The sequence below is a fragment of the Melanotaenia boesemani genome, chromosome 22 (assembly GCF_017639745.1).
Source record: "Melanotaenia boesemani isolate fMelBoe1 chromosome 22, fMelBoe1.pri, whole genome shotgun sequence".
Classification (NCBI taxonomy): Eukaryota; Metazoa; Chordata; class Actinopteri; order Atheriniformes; family Melanotaeniidae; genus Melanotaenia; species Melanotaenia boesemani.
In genome coordinates this window covers 22425482-22440527 of record NC_055703.1, presented here as the reverse complement: position 1 = coordinate 22440527, position 15046 = coordinate 22425482, and the positions used below count along the sequence as shown (strand labels likewise).

The 15046-nt window shown below is 39.5% G+C and overlaps 1 long non-coding RNA gene across 1 annotated transcript; it reads right to left on the bottom strand.

Moving 5' to 3' along the window:
* Positions 1–6081: 6081 nt before the first annotated feature.
* Positions 6082–6464, bottom strand: LOC121633284. The gene is made up of 2 exons (XR_006009030.1): positions 6331–6464; positions 6082–6172 (listed from the first exon to the last, which is right to left on the bottom strand). It is a non-coding gene; the product is annotated as an uncharacterized LOC121633284 (long non-coding RNA).
* Between the last annotated feature and the right edge of the window lie 8582 nt (positions 6465–15046).

The window sequence follows — 15046 nt, the reverse complement described above, 5'->3', positions numbered from 1 at the left end:
AAGTTGCCACGTATATCTGTGTAATGATGATCTTGTGGAAATTATTTCTTTGTTAAATTTCTTCTCCCATCAATTCCCATGGATAGTGTCCAGGTATGTAATTCCCCTGATCCATGTGTGTAAATGATGTTCTGTAGATGAATACCTGGTCTTATATGGCTCTATGAACATGGAATGATCTCCTTATAAACACAACTATCATCTGATGCTCTAGATTACCTTGAAACCACAGTTCCCTCCTCTATTAGAACCTTAGGCTACATTCACACTGCTGTCTTAATGCTCCATTTAGATTTTTTACTGAGATCCAGTGAGAGGCGCACTCAGGGGGGGGCAAAGGTTTTAGGGACAGATTCATCAAAGTCAAAGTCAAAGGCACTTTATTTGTCAATTCTGCAGTATGTACAAGACATACAGAGGCTCGAAATTGCTTTTCACTCAGACCCAAGGTGCAGACAATAAACATTTAACATACATCTTTAAGTAAAATAAAAGGTCTCTGCTTTGCTATACTATATATAAGAAACTATATTATGCTATTTAAAAGGAATAAAAGCAAGAAAATATAAATAATGAAAAAGGCACAAGTAGCAGCAACATATTGGGTAAAGAAAACCAGATAGTGCAAAATGAATACAGTAGTGCAAATGGCATGGCAGTTGTGCAGGTTTAGCTTATATACTGGGGTTTAGCTTATATACTGGGAGTTAAGTGTCCATGAACAGTTCAGAGTTGATGGGAGGCGGGTTCAGAGTCTGGAGGTTTTGTGGGCAGGGCAGGGAGAGAGTTCAGCATCCTGACAGCCTGGTGGAAGAAGCTGTCCTTCAGTCTGCTGGTCCTGGCGCTGAGACTCCGCAGTCTCCTCCCTGATGACAGCAGACTGAAGAGGCTGTGTGACGGGTGGGTGGGGTCACCAGCGATGCCGAGAGCTTTGCGGGTGAGGCGGGTGCAGTAGATGTCGTAGAGGGAGGGGAGAGGGGCACAGATGATCTTCTCGGCTGTTCTCACAATTTGCTGGAGGGACTTGCGGCAGGACGCGGTGCAGAAGCCGTACCACGCTGTGATACAGCTGGACAGGATGCTCTCCACAGTACCTCTGTAGAAGGTCTGCATGATGGGGGCCGGGGCTCTAGCTCTTCTCAGCTTGCGGAGGAAGTAGAGGCATTGATGGGCTTTCTTGGTCAGTGCTGTTGTGTTGTTGGTCCAGGAGAGGTCCTCTGAGATGTGTACACCCAAGAATTTAGTGCTGCTCACCCTCTCCACAGCAGCACCGTTGATGGTCAGAGGAGCATGTTGGGAGTGGACTCTCCTGAAGTCCACAACAATCTCTTTTGTCTTCTCAAAGTTCAGAGAGAGATTGTTGTGTGTGCACCACAAGGCCAAGCGGTTCACCTCACTCCGGTAGTTTGTCTCATCCCCGTTACTGATGAGACCCACAACAGTCGTGTCGTCCGCAAACTTGATGAAGAGGTTTGAGCTGTGCAGTGGGGTGCAGTCGTGGGTCAGCAGGGTGAAGAGGAGGGGGCTCAGCACACATCCTTGAGGGGCCCCCGTGTTCAGAATGATGGTCCTGGATGTGTTGCTGCCGACCCGTACTGCCTGTGGTCGCCCGGTCAGGAAGTCCAAAAGCCAGTTGCACAGCGAGGTGTTCAGCCCCAGCCTGTCCAGTTTGGGAATGAGCTGTTGGGGGATGATTGTGTTGAACGCTGAGCTGAAATCAATAAACAGCATTCTGGCATATGAGTTTTTTGAGTCCAGGTGAGTGAGGGTAGAGTGCAGGGCAGTGGAGATGGCATCATCGGTCGAGCGGTTGGGCCGATATGCAAACTGGAAGGGGTCCAAGGAGGGAGGGAGGACAAATTTGATATGTTCCATGACTAGCCGCTTGAAGCACTTCATGAGGATGGGGGTGAGTGCAACCGGGCGGTAGTCATTAAAACAGGAAGGTGAGGACTTCTTCGGTACAGGGATGATGGTGGTGGCTTTGAGGCACATGGGAACAACACCCTGACTCAACGAGGTGTTAAAGATGTCTGTGAAGACATCTGTGAGTTCTGCTGCACAGTCCCTCAGCACGCGGCCAGGTATGTTGTCTGGACCATGAGCTTTGCGAGCGTTGGTCCTGCTGAGTGCTCTCCTCACCCTGTCCGGGGTCAGCGTCAGCACCTGGTCGCCAGGAGGGGGTGGGGTCTTCTGTGCAGGCGTGCTGTTGTGTGCCTCAAAGCGAGCAAAGAAGTCGTTCAGCTCGTTCAGCAGCGAGGTGTTGCCATCACAGGTCTGCGGTGGGGGTTTGTAGTCCGTAATGGTCTGTATTCCCCTTCAGATGAAGAAATAAATCCTTGTCACTGACCGCTATGAAGTATGTTTTTGTACTTGTTCTTGACTTGGTCCCAAGTCTGTTTGTCTCCACTAGGGCCGCATCTGAAATAATGAGGTTAATAATGATGCTCACACATGGCAGAACTGCAGAACCATGAGTTTATGTAACAAACAACTACTCATGCCGTCACAGTGAGGAATTAATATTCCAACACAAAACGTGCTCATACAGGGTGCTGAGCCTCCAAAGATCTGAATGGAAAATATGAAGGAAAGGAAGGAACTGAGGAAGCGCTCTGCCTGAAACATCTGGGTGGTAATAAAGTGAAATTAAGTGATCAGAGTGATGTTCGTTTATATTCTCTGATGAATTATTATTGTATAATCTGACGAATTTATGCATTAACAGAGCCAGCCCAAGCCTGGGAGACGTCTGAGCTTCGGCTGGTGAAGATCTTAACTAAGTGGCAGAACACACCGGGTCCAGGTGTGGCTCCTACCACTGATCACCAAACAGCACCTGCAACACAAACTCAAAGTGGTGGTGGCGCGTCACTAGTGGAAAACCCTGGGTTGTATTACTGAGTTAGTTACCAGCTTCGTCGTACCGCTTATCCAGATCCTGAATGTCTGGGTAAGTTAACCCTGGTAACAGAGGAATATCCGGGGCTTGTTAATCACACTTCGTAGTACAGGCCTCCGGTGTGTGACAGAGAAGGAAACTAAGTGGAGTTAACAGAGGAACAGATTCTACTGAATAAAATAAAGTTAATCAGAGATAGAACGGAGGACAAACTGAGCACAGAGAGGAGGAAGTTAACAGCTAAAGCTAACCTGGAAAAACAGGGAGAAATTAACAGAACATTAGTTTAAGAAACTAAAACACAAAGTTCACAACAAATCTCACAAACCATGAAAACACTCAGCTCCTGAATTCTAATTTAAATTAATATTAAAAAACAGGAAAACATTTTAGAGATGGTGCAGAAAATACAAAACAAAGAAAAAAATAAAAACAATTTGTCTCTTGATATGAGAAGATATTAAAACCTGAACTTCTATCCAGAGATTTGGATTTAAATATAAATCTCAGGTCACACGAACACGATGTGATTCTGTTGTTGTCTTCAGGTGCAAAAGGTGTTGAGATGAACTTTAACAGCTGTGGATTCATTTCTGTTGTCAGTGGAGTCTGAGAGAAACAGAAGGTTCCCCAATGTTTTCATACCTCACCGTATCTTCATCATCATCACTCCACACCTGTGTAAAACAACATATCATATGATGTAAACCTCTTACTTTAATAAGTAATACACACTGATTTTGCTTAATTGTTCTATCCAGTACACCGTATGTGACTTACTGATTTAGATAAATGCTCCAGTAAGATTTAAACCAGTCTACCACTGCAACAGCAGCTAAATAAAAGTTTATTTTCAGGTACTTTAATGTACCTGCCTCCAAAGCTTTTGTTCAATTGACCACCTTTAGGGTATGTTGCATTATTATTATTATTATTATTATTATTAATTAATTAATTAATTAATTAAATTGTGTTTTATTGTGTGGGTGTTACACAGACTCAGTGTTTCCTTGTGTAGCTGAAATAATTAATATAATATTTTAGATTTAAAAGCTAAAATTTTCCTCTGGCATCTTTAGTACTAAGGTAATGGAAATAACTGAATGATGCCATGAGAAACATCACGTTGCTGCATCAGTGGTTAGTGAGGTGTTAGCTTCTATTTACAGATTAACATGTGTGAGTGTGGGAATACATCATTTTTACTGTGCATGTCAGACTGGTGGAAGAAGAACCTGCAGTTTAATAAACAAATTTATATTCTTACATTTAAATATAACAATCCAATCTAATTTATTTATATCATGTATTTATTTATTTTATTTATTTATAATGCAAAACACTGTTGACCAAAGTGCTGAACAATAAAACAACAAATCAAAACACGTTTATCTGTAAAAACACGAAAACATGAATCATCAACATTAACAGTCAAGAAATTATAAAATTACCCAAAAATAATAAAACCTAAAAAAACGAAAGCATCACCTCAACCGGCGTTAAAAAAAAGCAGGTTTGAAGAAGAGTTTTAAAAACAGACAACTGTTTTATTTTTTTAAGGCGGCTGGTTCTACAGCGAGAGCCTGATCCGCTCTAAGCTTCAGCCTCGTCTTAGGAACCACCAGCAGCTGCTGGTCAGCAAAGCTTAGAAGTGGTGACAGAGTGTAGGGCTGAAGCAGAGCGGTGCTAGACCACTCAAAGGTTTATATGTTAAAATAACCGAACATTAAAGCATGATGTCATGGGGCTCATCATGGTGGAGCATCAGTGGTTAATGAGGTGTTAGTTTGTGTTAGATGCTAACTTTAAATGAACGTGGGAACAACTGCAGCAGAGATGTTTGGTTTTTTTATCATTAAAACCTCAACAGGCAACAGTCATGTGGCTTAAAAGGTGTCAAACCATACAGGTAAATGTATTTGTAGTCCTGTGTGAGTCATTATTCACAGTAAAGCATAGCAGAGATACATAAAATCAGATTTAACAGATACCAGTATGTGTTCATTTGCAGATAGAGAGGATTAAACAAGAGTTAAAGATTAAAAGGAATCATGGTAATAAAACAATCACATAAAGAAACAGTAAACTAACCACTATGTTTTTCATATTCTCTCTTCTTTCCCATACTCTCCACCTCAGTTTCATGCCTCACACAGCTGATACTGTAACTGGTAATCTGCAACTAGTCTGTATCATGGTCGAGCACTTTTAACTCTTCCTGTTCAAGGTGGGAAAGATGCTCCTTTCTGTACAAAGAAGTTGTGAAGCTTTTTAAAAATACTTTGGTTTGTTGATGGTAGAACTGGAGCTGTTTAGATCAGTTGGAAAAAACTCTCACGTTGCTGTAGATCACAGGGTCAGGGACCTAGAAGGAAACATTACAGCACAAACTTTGTTATTCAGGTTTTCAACACGTCCTCCAGCTGATACGACTTACAGGTAATTTCTTCATTCTGTTTAACATCTGACTTTCTTTCTTGGGGACATGATTCCTATCAGTGGTCACAAGTTAAATGTCACAAAAAATGCTGTTGTGAATTTTGTTAAATGATAATTTCTTTAACATTTTTAAGTAAGGATTGTACCAGGAGCTGCCAGACTATAAATTAGATAAACATTTAACAGCCAATTCTTTTATTACCATATCACCAATAAAAAACATTAGACCACTCACACATCTTTTTTTCTTGGTCTTCTTGGTGTGGCTGATGATGGAGTAGGCAACAGCATCCTCAAGATCAACCTGTTCACAAAATACAACACAGTGGTGCTCAGTAATACCTGGATTTACACTGAATTACATAAGAATATTATTCAGTTTTATCTTTTATCATCATTTCTTGTTCTCTTCTCTGTGCCATGACAAATGCCCCACCCCCCGAAATCACCATTGTAAATTCATGAATATTCAGAATTCAGTGTTTAAACTTACAGTGTTTTCTTCCCGTTCCTTTTTATTTCCTAAAAAGACAAAAGTCCAGTTTAGCTTCATCTCTGTGAATCTGCTCAGTTCTATTTATGATAAAAACATCATTTACTTCTGCCTTCAGTACAAAAAACTGTAGATACAACAATGAGCAGAAAGCTTCCCATAAATGTTGAAACATTAAAAACCTGTTTTCACTTTAAAACAAAAGATTCGTGTTTCTTGTGGAAATTTGCATCAATGGATTTTCTCACCTTTAGTTTTCTTCCACTTGATGATCACAACAACAGTTAAAAAAAAAGCTGCAAAACCCAAAGATACAACAACATACGGCCATGATGAACCTGGAAAAAGGAAATTAAAACATTAAACACAGTCAGAGGTTCTGAACAACAACAAGTTTCAGACTGAGACACACTGACTGAAGCAGAGAAAATCTCCACCAGCAGCCAAGAGTCAGTCTGACATTCACACTGCAGAAGATGAGAGATTCAGTCTCTACCTGCTTGTTGTGATGGATTGTTGTTGTTTGTAGGTGTTTGTCTGTCCACTGATGTCTTCTTAGTTTGTGTTGCTGATGTTTTACTTGCAGTGGATGATGTTGCTGTGGTAGTTGACAGAGTTGTGGTAATGGATGTTGTTGCAATAGTTGCTGATGTTTCACGTGCAGTGGATGATTTTGGTGTCTCTGACGGTGTTGTAGTAGCTGATTGTGTTGTTGATGGTTTTTCTCCGTCTGATAAACACAGTAACAAGATGTAACCACAGTGTTCATTAAGACCAAACTCTGTGTTTAAAATCTTTACAAAAAGTTAGAAAATAGGTGAAAATTAAGCCATTTTTGTGCTTTTAGTTTGTCCACTGATGTCGTTTTTCTTGTTAATTTACTTGAAGTGGATGATTTTGGTGTCTCTGACTTTTTTGTTGTTATGGTAACTGACTGTGTTGATGTTGTAAATCTTTTATCTGAGCAAACACAATAAGAAATAACTACAGTCTGCATTAAGACCACATGTTCTAGAGATGAAAAACATTGAGAAAGGCAAAGTTGAAATCTTTGAATCTAAACATTTCATGATGTTCTCACCTGTTTTCTCACCTGAGGACTGAGGAATGAACGAAAACAGCTGCATTTTATTAGTGTAAACATCTGTCACTTTACACTTTAATAACTTTGACTTCTGATTCAGGTGAGATGGTGTAAATGTCACATTGGCAGAGCAGAAAGATGTATGAAGGTAAATTTTCTCTTTACCCTCATACAGCCACTCCACTGTGTGTCTACAGTTTCCAAATCCCAACACAGAGCAGAACAAAGTGACTTTATCTTTGTTGTTCTGTTCAGTCACTGGTGAAGATGGAGATGTTGTGAGAGAAAGACAACAAGAGGAAAATAACTTCATCACTGTGATCATAATTATTGTGATATTTCAGTCTGTTGTTCTAACAAGACAGTTTGAGCTGAAAACATCATGATGTAAATACTCACTGGTAATAACAGACAGATGAGCCCCAAAATCTGGTCCGTGTTGTTGTCCTGATACAAACTGTCTGCAGGTGTAACGACCAGCATCCTCGTCTGTGACCTTCTTTATAACCAGAGAACAGTTCGCTGTAACACTCAGTCTGACTGATTTAGGTGCTGCTTCTCTGTGAATCTGTCCATGTTCAAACAGCGTTACTGCTTTGTTTTTACTGAGTATCCAGGTCGTACTTTCACAGTTACTCTGATCATGTATCACATTTCCACAAGACAAAGTGACTTCATCACCAACTCTGACAGTGAAGGAGGATGAATGTTGTTCAGCTGCTGCTGGTGAGAAAATTAAATCATGAAAACAGCTGAATATAAATGTCTGTCATGTTTCTTGTTAATGGGAGGATCATTTTACAATTAATACAAGTTTGTAACCAAGTTACAGATAAAACATGTCTGTGTTAGAGGAGGAAAACTTAATGAAGCTACATTAGTAAAGCTCTGAAACTGCTTTAAATCATTTTATTTAACATGTTAAATATGTTTCCTTACCTGTAAACTGAAGCATCAGAATCAGGAATAAAGACATTTTAATCCATCTGAGTGGAACCATTGTGCTTCTGTCTCTCTTGTTGTCTCCTTCACAAATGACTGAGTCTCTAAAAGTGGTTCCTTAAACAGAAATATATTATGAGCTTCTTCTGGTTTGTGAGGCGTCACTTCCTGATAGTAACTTCACTCTGTGTTTTATCTCCTCTGTTCCTTGTTGAATTAATTGAGTTGTTTACCTCCTATTCCCTTATTTATTTAAAAAGTCTAAATAAAACTTTTTAACTTTTAATGCATGTTAAATGTATTTTACTAAATCTTTAATCTGCTTTGTTTTCCACTGAAGATGACAGTGGACAGTTCAGTAAAGAACAGAGGAAGTTGCATGTGTGAAGACTGAAACGTTTAACTTCATGCAGCTCTTCTATTTTGAATGTGTTAATTAGTAAACTGATGCTATTTTCTTCTGAGAAGTGAAGAAGCGTTTTACTGAGAATGTGTCTACAAAAGGAGCAGAACTCTGCAATTCCAGCCTCCAGTTATCATTAGATAATCATAAATACATTAATTTATGTTCATTTAGATGTACAATTTTAAACACAGCCAGAATGTAGTTTTTTTTATTTTCCTTTTAAGTTTATGTCTGACATTGACACATTAGTGATATTGTCTTTTTTTCATACTGCAGACATGAGTCTTTGCTCTTTTATATAATAATTTGCAGCAGATGAGATGCAATTATTTATAATTTAGTTGTCGGGAAAAATATCAGAGATCAGAACAAACAGAGCTACAGAAAAGATTAAAATTAACCTGAGAACAGAAGACTCCAGAGAGACATCCCCTTGTCTTATTTTCCAGCTTGCAACCTTGACTCCTCCTCTACCGGGCCCAGATCTACCATACAAGACAAGACCCCAGGTGTAGACTGTGCAAAGAGGTCCCTAAGACAATCCAGCACATAACTGCAGAGTGTGAGATGCTGGCAGGGAAAGCTTACAAAGAGCGTCATAACCAAGTGGCTGGTATAATGTACAGGAACATCTGTGTGGAGTACAGACTGGAAGCCCCGAGGTCAAGGTGTGAAACACCTCAGAAGGCGGTAGAGAATAACCGAGCTAAGATCCTGTGGGACTTCCAGATCCAGACTGATAAAATGGTAATGGCAAACCAGTCGGATATTGTGGTGATGGACAAACAGCAGAGGAAAGCCGTTGTGGTTGACATGGCAATACCAAGTGATTGCAACATCAGGAAAAAGGAACATGAGAAACTGGAGAAATACCAAGGCCTGAAAGAAGAACTTGAGAAGGCCTGGAAAGTGAAGGAAACGGTGGTGCCAGTGGTCATCAGAGCACTCGGGGCGGTAACCCCCAAACTGAAAGAGTGGCTACAGCAGATCCCAGGACAAACCTCAGACATCTCGGTCCAGAAGAGTGCAGTCCTAGGAACAGCAAAGATACTGCGCAGAACCCTCAAGCTTCCAGGCCTCTCGTAGAGGACCTGAGCTTGTATGGTATGGAAAGCCGTTTTATTCAAAATTAAATAAATAGAAAAATAACTAAATTATTGAATATATATATATATATATATATATATATATATATATATATATATATATATGCATTAATTTATTTAATTGGGATCATGAGGACACTTTTATTTTGGAGTAATTTTTGGGAGCAACATATAGTGCAGCACCACATTGTGCTGCGCCTATTTCGTGCTTCTGTTTTATTTCGGATCCTTATATTCAAATTAAGGGGCGGGGCTTCTAGACGTGGGCTGAATGTAGTAGGGGCAGAGCAGAGTGCCTGTAGACAGAGAGTGGCGCCATCTCCGTTCACTGCAATGGTTCAGTTTTTTCACAGCAATGGCGGCGTATGGAGCCCCTCAAAAGTTCCCGGTAGTTAGCAAAAGCTAAGCAACGGTCAATGTATTTCAATGGAGCAGATTGTCGGAGCTACACTTCTTCAAGGTAAGATGTTTTAATAGTCATATTTCCATATCAGTTGTGCATCGAAATCTCCTCAGTTCTATTTATGATCAAATTATCATTTACTTTTATACTTAGCAGATAATTAAGCTCAGTGTATTGAACATAAAATTATTTGGACCTGTTCAGTTTAAACCATTTTATAAAAAAAAAAAAAAAAAAAAAACAAAACGGTCAAACTTCTCACCTTTAGTTTTCTTCCATATAATGATCACCACAGTTGTTATTAAGAGACCTGCTGAACCCACAGAAACAGTCATAGACCACCATGATGAACCTGGAAAAACGAAATTAGAAAGTTAAACACAGTCAGAGGTTCTGAACAACAACAAGGTTTCAGACTGAGACACACTGACTGAAGCAGAGAAAATCTCCACCAGCAGCCAAGAGTCAGTCTGACATTCACACTGCAGAAGATGACAGATTCAGTCTCTACCTGCTTGTTGTGATGGATTGTTTGTAGGTGCTTGTCCACTGATGTCTGCTTGGTTTGTGTTATTTTCCTCATTACTTTACTTGAAGTGGATGATTTTGGTGTCTCTGACGTTGTTGTGGTTGATTTTGTTGTGCTAGTTGACTGTGTTGTCAGTGTTGTTTCTCCTTCACCTGGTAAAACAAGATGTAACCACAACATAGATTCAGACCATACTCTAATGATGTCTCCCTGAGGACCCAGAAGTTCAGCCACACACTCAGTGATTGAGATTTGAATGCAATATAATTTATTGAAACCGGGGAATGGAGGAGAAGAGCAGGGTGCAGTCCGGCAGGGAGTGGCTGGGAGTTCCTCAGGTGATGCAGGGCGCAGGATCCTGAAAAGACTCCAGATACAATCAGGGGAGATCCACAATCCAAAGGTGTAGCGATTAAGACGCCAAGGGTCATACACAGAGAGGCAAGAAGCAGACTGCTTAGCAGGGGCAGGTGAATAATAAGGAGAGCACTAAGCAGGAACAGTCCGACAGGGGAAGAGGCACAAGAAGTCTGAGGGCTGTAGCAGGGTCGAATACCGGAATCTGGAAGCAACCGCTGGATATCAACAAGGCATGAGTGTTGACCATCTGGAGAAAGACAACAAGAGGAAAATAACTTCATCACTGTGATCATAATTATTGTGATATTTCAGTTTGTTGTTCTAACAAGACAGTTTGAGCTGAAAACATCATGATGTAAATACTCACTAGTAATAACAAACAGATGAACCATAGAGTCTGATCCTTGTTTTTGTTCTGATACAAACTGTCTGCAGGTGTAAAGACCAGCATCCTCGTCTGTGACCTTCTTTATAACCAGAGAACAGTTCGCTGTAACACTCAGTCTGTCTGATTTAGTTGCTGCTTCTCCGTGAATCTGTCCATGTTCAATCAGCCGTATTGTTCCCAAATTATTATTATTAAAGATCCAGGTCGTACTGTCACAGTTATGCTCATTATTCCCACAAGGCAAAGCAGCATCATCACCAACTCTGACAGTGAAGGATGAACGTTGCTCAGCTGCTGTTGTTCAGAGAAATTAAAAAATGAAAAATAAACTGTTGAATGTAAATGTCTGTCATGTTTTGTTTTAGTGTGAGGGTCATTTTACAATCAACACAAGTTTGTAACCAAGTAACAAATAAAACATGTCTGTGTTAGAGGGGGAAAACTTAATAAAGCTACATTATTAAATCTTTGAAACTGGTTTAAACAACATGTTAAATATGTTTCCTTACCTGTAAACTGAAGCATCAGAATCAGGAATAAAGACATTTTAATCCATCTGACTGGAACCATTGTGCTTCTGTCTCTCTTGTTGTCTCCTTCATAAATGACCGAGTCTCTAAAAGTGGTTTCTTAAACAGAAATATATTATGAGCTTCTTCTGGTTTGTGAGGCGTCACTTCCTCATTGTAGCTTCACTCTGTGTTTTATCACCTCTGTTCCTTGAATTAATTGAGTTGTTTACCTCCTATTCCCTTATTTAAAAAGTTGAAATAAAACTTAGCTTTTATTGCATGTTGAATGTATTTTACTAAATCTTTAATCTGCTTTGTTTTCCACTGAAGATGACAGTGGACAGTTCAGCAAAGAACAGAGGAAGCTGCATGTGTGACGATTGATGGTACAGATAAACTTTTACCTTCATGCAGCTCTTCTATTTTGAATGTGTTTATCAATAAATTAGTAAACTGATGTCATTTTTTCTGAGAAGTTTAGGAGAAATGTTTTACTGAGAATGTATCTACAAAAGGTGCAGAGCTCCAGTTATAATTAGATAAACATCATAAAAACATCAGTTTATATTAATTTAGATGCAGTGATGGAGACAGAAAACGTTCACTGTGGTCGCTACGATGGATTTGTGATTATTTCTGGGGTGCCGTACATGTTCCACTACACAGTGAGTAAGTGTGTAAAGCAAAACTCGGCTGCAACGTCACGCAGCGGCCTGGAAGAAAAAATTGTGAAGTGTAGTTTCTCAGCATGAAGATGCTGCTGGGCTGCGACGCTCCAGAAATGTGCAAAATAAATGTCAGTGCACCATCAAACAAGTCAGCAACACTGAGTTATAAAGTTTGAAGGTTATCTAGTGCAACTTAAACAACATGATAACAATAATAAAAATTCTACTAATAATTTTTACTGAATTCATCCCAAATGAGAAATTCAGCTCTGCATTTAATCCATCTCTAGATGTACGAGAGCAGTGGGCTGCCATGATGTTCCAGCACCTGGAGAGCAGTTGGGAGGGGTTCAGGGTCTTGCAATAATTCACCTTTGTTGACACACCAGAGACTTGAATCCACGTTCTCCAGACCCAAATCCACCTTGTAACCACAAGGCTGCCACTCCCTCAAGCCTTTAAATTCCATAAAGTTTAATCCTGCATCTCTTGTGAGGCGTCACTTCCTGATAGCGACTTTCTGTTATTTTTCACCTGCTATTTGTCCTGAAACCTGAAGATAAAGTGTGTTGGTGAGAATGTAGAAATGGAGGCAGACGAATTTGAAAGTTTGACCTTTGAACTTTGCTCTCAGTCTTACTTTTGAACAAATGCTTTATAATGGCTGGGATGCAAAGATTTTTAATGTCACATATTTGTATTTTTCTGAGCCACATCTGCATAAAGTTGATGTCTTATCCATCCTGATCACTGCAGCCTGTTTTTCTGCTGTAAAACTGCAGAGATGCGATTAAAACTTCCCTTACATGCAAGATTTAGGACCTTGTATGTTTGGCTAATCTTTTATATACAACTTAATTTAATGTTTAACTGCTAAACTTTTTCATGTTCTATTTGTTCATCCTGTATAATAAGTTAATGTGCCAACAATTACAAGACAAACCATTCATAGTCCCATTTATGCTCTAAGCCAGGGATACGCAATTCGGTCCTACAAGGGCCGCAATCCAGCAGGTTTTCCATGCATCCCTGCACCAACACACCTGAGTCAAATTAGGTGGCTCTAACAGCCAATTAGGTTCTACACAATAACTCATTAATTTGACTCATGTGTGTTGGTACAGGAATACATGGAAAACCTGCTGGATTGCGGCCCTCGTAGGACCGAATTGAGTAGCCCTGCTCTAAGCTAAAGATGGATAGAGAGCATTTCATTCGTCTCCTGCATCACTTAACTGCATAATTTTGTTCGTTGTCATAGCTGTTGATAAAAGCCATAGCACAGCAAACAAAGAAGTAACACCGGAAACCATGTCAGTGTTAAGCAGAATAGCTGGTGTGTGACCAGTTAATGGAAAATACAAGAAAGAAAGAAAAAAAAAACGCTGCTACATCATTAATTGCTGCACAGACGACCACCGTTGCTGCTTCTTTTCGTCTCTCTTTCTAAGAATGTACATCATCATTATCTCGTCCACTGTCACCATGTTTGCTGTTGTGGAATTTTTCTCTTTACCAATGTCCAGTGAGAAATTAAGAAAACAATGACAAAGTTGAACTGAGTCAAAGTGTTTTAATCTTGTAAGAGACAGAGAGGTCACACACATCAGCTGTTCACACATCTGAAAGGAGGAGCTCTCTGTCTGTGCAGTGAACTCAGTATTTATACCCTCATCTTACACTCCTTTGCTGGGCAGATGAAACAGGTGGAAACACAGAGCAAAGGCAGCTTCTTCTCTACTGTCTGGCCTTGGATGCAGATGTTTCATTTTTCTTAGAGGCCAGTCTGGCATAACTCACAGTCTGCTGATGAACTTGCTTCTCTTCTGCTCACATTTATTAAACTACTGCATGAAAACACATTAGATGAACGAAGACTAAATGAGATATATTTGTAAAATAAGAAATATTTGTATGATCAGTGAAGTAAAATAAAATGATGAGCACATCATGGTGGAGCATCAGTGATTAATGAGGTGTTAGTTTGTGATAGATGCTAACTTTAAATGAACGTGGGAACAACTGCAGCAGAGATGTTTGGTCATTTATCATTAAAACCTCAACAGTCAAGTGACTTAAAAGGTGTCAAACCATACAGGTAAAGGTATTTGTAGTCCTGTGTGAGTCATTATCCACAGTAAAGCATAGCAGAGATACAGAAAATCAGATTTACAGATACCAGTATGTGTTCATTTGCAGATAGAGAGAATTAAACAAGAGTTAAAGATTAAAAGGATAAATGGACATAAAAAATCACATGAAGAAAAAAGGTGAGAGAAAAGAAAATGACTTTTTAAAACTTAAAACTGAGTTCAGATGGAAAAAAAATCACATGTACATAAGTATTTACAGGTTTGTTGTGACACTTTGAAACTTAAAATAAAGCTCAGATGAATCTTATTTCCACTGATCATCCTTGAGATGTTTCTACAACCTGATTGTGGTGCACCTGTGGTACATAAAGTGGTCTTACAAGACTTTTAATATTCTTTTAAACTATTTAATCAGCATTTGACTGTTTATTTTTACATTGTAATAAAGCCAAGCATGCCAACACATTTGTATAGATTCCTATAATCTAGTAAAAGTTCGGCAGCTACATCCTGGTTTGTCCTCGTGTTTTTCTTGCAGTTGTAAAAGTTTCTTTTCTGCAAAGTGCAGCTGAAAGTTGCATTTATAGCAGTTTATATGCATCAGTGCAGTAACATTATAAACCTGTAGGTAAGGTAACAAAGTTTACATAGTGCTGCTTTAACAAAGGAGCAAAGAGATGTTTCAGGTTTTTTGTTTTATAAAGAAATGATCCAGCTGTTT